We start from the raw sequence: 6,000 nt of genomic DNA on the forward strand, positions 1-6,000 counted from the left end.
TTTGGATGTGATCCCCTGTCTGTGCATATACTTTTTCTCTCTGTGAAAGGACCATAACCTAATATCCCTCCTTTCTCGTACATGAATATTTCCATAAAAATAATGACACTGAGATGTCCTGGCCTGACAGCTGCCAGAGCTAAAGCACTCTCTATTTATTCAGTTGTAACTACAGCAGTGACTTTATGAGGCCAGGTTTATTATACTCTTAGTTTGCAGAAACTTCATTTAATTATTTATCAAAAGCCTTGCATGTGTAAATAGCAGCTTGTTTTGTAGCCAGGTCCAAGCATCTTCACACAATACAACAGTTGACTGCACAGGCTAATTTTTGTCTCCTCAATCTAATATTTCAGGCATGCTTGTCACTACTGTTACTTCTTTTTAGCCTCAATAGTTATTAAAATGTAGTGTCTTGCCAGTTGTCTTTGCTAAAGGAGATAATGACTATAATTATGATTGCTTCTTTTATGCCATGTGGTTTGTTAATAAAAATTACACAAAATCATTTTTCCTTGAACGCAGTAAAAATAATTTTTTTTTTCATTATTTCTTTCATTATCCAGCCCAAGACTCATTCAAGAGTTTTACTTAGAAAAATCTGCAGACCTTCTTTCTGAGCTACGCTACTGAGCCTTTCCCTGTCCTCTCTGGTTCTTTTGCTTCTTTCGCTGTCTTTTTTGGCTCCTTCCGATCAGGTACCAGGACTCCTCTAAGATTTTCCTCATTGGGGAAAGTTCTTCTGGCAAGGCTATTTTAATCTCAAATAGCCAGCTGATTCAGTTACCCATGTCTTCTTAAGAGACAGAAAGGAAGAGAAAAAGAAGAATGGGAGCTGCTTTAGTAAACTTAGCCACTGAAAACAAGCCTCAAACCACAGACGTGCCTGGAACAACCAAAGACCGAGGCCCCGCACCTTTCAAATGGCAGGGACCTCTTTACTCCGTAATTCACCCTCCACATCACCCTGACAATGGTCTATGAGACAGGGTAACAGTATCCCTCGTTTTCCTTCGCTGCTAAATACAATGAAGTTCAGCTGCTCCACTATTTTGTCGGAGTAGAAGAGAGATAACATGCTCATTAGGCTCGGTGAAGCTTGATACTCCCCACTGATCAGAAAGCAATTCTCTCTGAATAGCACATTCTCCCGGATCCCACTTATGGCAAAAGAGGACAGTCACAAGAGCAAAAAGGCTGGTATTTTCTAGAGAAAACAAAATATCCATGATAAGTAAAAGCATCGGAGATGTATGTTTTCTACACTGAATGTCTTATCACTTGTTCTTGAAAACATGTAACACATCCAGATTACAAGAGAGTTTTTTGCACTGGATAGAGAAAGAGGTCTGCATCGTATTCACGGTAACGGCATTCAGCTGGTCAGGCACTCAAACACATTACTTTGGAAAGATAAAATGGTGTTTTCCATTAACTCAATCCCTTTCTGCTCAAGGCAAATAAGCCTAATGCTTTCCACTCTGTTTCAAAATTGCTTTTCAAAACATCCTCCTCAGCAGCATCTCGGTCTCCGCTGACACCCACGCTCAGCCACGATGTTGGGTGATGACCCAGCTGATATTATTTCCGAAGTTTCCTGGTCTCATTTCTCCATCCAACCTGTGCTCCTGGCTCAACTTTCCCTCTTGATAAAAAGATATAATCATTAGATATGTACTTTGCCAAGGAGTGCCTTTGCTCTTTGCTTTCTCTGTTCCTGAGCTCCTCCTCTAGTCATCACCTGGTGCACTTTGCTGTTTTGATATCTAATCTACATGCAGTGATAATTTCCTTCAAACTTTTCCTCCTGACCACCTTCCCTTCTTTCACTCATACCTTTATTTCTCTTCATGTTTTATTGGGCTTATTTTCTTTGTTGTTCTCATCTCCTCTTTTGTTCTTATTTCTGGGAGTTCCCATCGTTCTTCATTAAACCGCATTTTACTCTACTCAGTCACCGGTCTGGCTCATTCGCTATACCCACTTCTATTCGTGTGCTGAAATACTATCCCTGCAAACATTTCCACCACTACAGAGTTGTTCTATCCCCCTTCAGTACTTGTATGTTTGTAACCAACTATGTTCACTCTTTTATCAGTATTAAAAATGCTCCTTTACAGAGTCCGCATACCTTCTAACCACATCACTTCACAGCATCCAAAGCAACGGGTGAATGCTTGTTAATCATTATAACTCCGTGAGATGGAAAAATGTGTTTGTAATAAATCCAACAATCTCTGTAGCTGCCAGGAATAGCGGGAAAGATGGTTGGATCTTTTTGTGAATCAGATTTACAATCCTCTACCCACCATCCCTTCCAATGCTGATTTATTTAAATGTCTGTACATAGCAGATTATAATATGTACAAACTTCATACCAGGGGAGAAAACAAAGCCTGGATGGCTGTTATGTCAAATAGGCAAATTAAAAAGTAAAGGCATCTCTATTCCCCAAAGTGTTTTTTAAAAAAAGAAATTACAGTTCAGTACTTACTATTGTATTAAAATAATGAGCCTTTCTGATATTTGAAACTTATTTTATAGCCTCCAGCTCCCAAAATTAAGAGAATTCTCATTTTTGTTCAAATTAATTGTTCTGAACTAAAGCTGTCTTCCTACTGCCCTGAAATATCACTCTGTCCTCCCCACTGCAATGACAGCAGATGCCTCTGCCAAACAGCCCAGAGGGGCTGAGCTGGGTTGACATTTCCTCAGCGGAGATTAATAGCGTCTCTCTCCTACACTCTGCACAGCTGATGATTTTCATGAAACGCGTAGGAAATTCATGTATTTGAACTCTTACTCCTGTGTCAATATTGGTTGGAATCAGCCAACCGGCTTCAGAAGCTATTGCAGATGTGCTGACACGCAACCAGTGCAACTCCTGTTTCCTTAGGACATCGCACTAAAATAAGAACCCCTCCAAGCTCCTACCTGTCAAGAATTGGAAGAAGAGCTGTAAAATATGATGAAGTGGCTATGGGCTTACACACCAGAGAGCAGATTTAGAGAGGTTCATGTTTGAGATAAAAATAAATCCATGATCTAGGCAGACTCAATCATGTGTTGGTGTTTGGTAATAGTATAATTATGAGCTAGTTTTTTTGGTTTGTTTTTTTTTTTTTTTCTGAGGCAATTCATCTCCTACTGATATTTTTCACTTGTGGTTTTTGACTTTTAGCACTTTGCAAGAGAATACCTGGTGCTGAGGGACGCAGAAGAGACACCGGTCTCCCATCCTTTCTCCAAAGCTTTAGAAAAATGATATTATGGCTGTGAAAAAACTTCTGCCTCTAAAAAAGGCACTGAAATGAACCCTTCAGCTGTCTGCTCCTCCACCTCCCCTGGGTCTCAGCTTAATTTTAATCACTGTATGGGGATTTGTTGAAAACATCCGAACTCTTACACAGTTCTTGGTGCCTGCTGTGCAAAACTGTGGGTCTCAAAGGAGCCAAAAGCAGAGGTTGCTTTTAAAAATCTTTCTGTGGTACAGGACGCCGAGTCAGCTAGTTAAACAAAGGGAAACCCCACCATTTTCACACCACAGTATCAGATGATGAAGATGTGGGCCGCGCCTCCCTCAACAGAGGCAGGAAGCCGAGGCATAACATCCCCCAACCCGAAGTTTTCGCCCACAAAATAACGCGAATATTCACCTAACAGCCCACCGAACGCCAGTCTTTCCCATAATCTTTGAAAAGCACGACTTCCTTCCATCCTCCCCTCCGCTGGAAGCTGCTGTGGCGACCTTTCGCTGGTACTTTTTGGCCGTGGGTGGGGCAACCCCCTCTGTGCTTTGTTGTTCGCTGCGAGTGCGGAGGGCGGGAGGCGGTGACTCCCCTCAGCTCCGGAAAAAAGCTTTTCCCGCCCTTTTCCTGAGGCGGCCGTTGAACCACAACGGTCGCAGAGAGCGCGCGCCGCGCATCGCACCGCCCCCCAGCTCCCCCCCGGCGGCGGATTGGACGAGGGGCGGTGCGTCAGTGGCAGACCCCGCCCTTCCCGGGTTTCCCGCTTTCCACGGCGCATGCGTGGGTTGTGGAGGGGGGGGGGGGGGAAGGAGGTGGCTGCCATGGCAACGCGTTGCGGGAGGTAAACGAGGGGAGGCGGCGCCCGTGAGGGGAGGCACCGGCACCGGCACCCGCACCCGCTGCAGGCCGAGCGGGGGCTCCGGTGGGCTGCGCGGAAGGGTTATGGTTTTGTTTCTGGAGCGCTGTGTCTCTGCGGGCCGGGCGGCTCTCGCCTGGCGGAGCTCGGGTGGGGGGGGGAAGCTGTGGAGAAGTCGTTGTCTTTTCAGTCGGGGGGTGTGCGGGAATCGCAGCATGGTTTGGGTGGGAAGGGACCTTGAAGATCGTGTAGTCCACCCCCCTGCCCTGGGCAGGGACACCTCCCCCCAGCCCAGGTTGCTCCCAGCCCCGTCCAACCCGGCCTTGAACACCTCCGGGGATGGGGCAGCCACAGCTTCTCGGGGCACCCTGCGCCAGGGGCTCACCGCCCGCACAGCCAAGAAGTTCTTCTCAATATCTCATCTAAATCTCCCCTCTCAATGTAAAACTGCTCCCCCTCATCCCACGGCTCCCCTCCCTGATCCAGAGTCCCGCCCCAGCTCTCCTGGAGCCCCTTTAGGCACTGGAAGGGGCTCTGATGTCTCCGCGGAGCCTTCTCTTCTCCAGGCTGACCCCCCCACCTCTCCCAGCCTGTCCTCCCAGCAGAGGGGCTCCAGCCCTCCCAGCAGCTCCGGGGCCTCCTCTGGCCCCGCTCCAGCAGGTCTATGTCTCTCCTGTGCTGAGGCCCCCGAGCTGGAGGCAGCACTGCGGGGGGGTCTCCCCAGAGCAGAACACAGCAGCGGGGCAGAATCCCCCCCTCACCCTGCTGGCCACGCTGCTGGGGATGCAGCCCAGGATGCTGGGGGCTTTCTGGGCTGCCGGCTCATGTTGAGCTTCATATCACCCAACACGCCCAAGTCCTTCTCCTCAGGGCTGCTCTCCATCCATTCCCTGCCCAGCCTGTGCTTGGGATCACCTCGGCCCACGTGCAGGACCTTGCAGTTGGCAAGCTCTCCACAGGTTCATTTCTTGATCCCCTGCTGTGGCAACAGGGAGGTAAGGTCCTGCCTGTGCTACACGGGGTGTCCTGCAAGGAGGGATGGGGCTGGATGAGTGAGTTGGGCCTGGAGCAGTTCTGCAGCACTGCCGTGAGCCGTCCCTGACGCCATGTTGAGGTTCAGATTTTCTTTTTTTTTTTTTTTCCCCTTGTTTAGTCTTGTGTTGTTAGAAGAAATCTCAAGGGCATTGCTGAAAAGCTCAGAGTCCTGGAATCTGACAGAGTTACTAGATGACTTCACAGGTGATTGTCTGCAAAGAAACACTTTTAGGTATGGCACACCTCAACCTGTTTTTGCAAGCAAAATTTTCACTTTTTTTTTTTCTTTTTTCCCTTGTAACTCTAAAGTTTAGGGGGGAATGATATTAATGCCTTGCACAGTATATAACCCCACTACATGACTGTGTGTTGCAGGGTTCATCTTGGGATTGGCGTGGGATCCCTCTGCCCAGTAAAAGGACATAGCCATGGTAATACAGGTTTGATTCTTTTTAAGTGTATTGATATAGCTTTTTAAGGAAATTGAGTTAATACCTAATTAATACCTTAATACCTAAGAGGTCCTTCCCAAGGCTGCAGGACATAAACTGACCTGCCCAAATTCACATTGTGTGCAAGTATGCACCTGATTCTGATTTTTAGCTTTTCTTGCTGTTCTCAACTACAGGCTGTAAAAATTTGCACACATCTTATAAAGACTCAAACCTTATTGCTTGTAGGTGAATGAAAATACTGCACGAATATGGATTTCCCAGTACTGTTCAAGAGTGTTGAGGTGTTTATGCTAGCTTGTAGTTTAAAAACTCAAAAGAGACCATGGTAGGAAGTCTGACCTGTGCGAGTCCTGCCTCTACACACCAAAGAAGAACTGCGCTCTGTTCAGCATCACATGTCCTTTGG

This window comes from Vanellus vanellus (assembly GCF_965231255.1).
Source record: "Vanellus vanellus genome assembly, chromosome: 1".
Taxonomy (NCBI): domain Eukaryota; kingdom Metazoa; phylum Chordata; class Aves; order Charadriiformes; family Charadriidae; genus Vanellus; species Vanellus vanellus.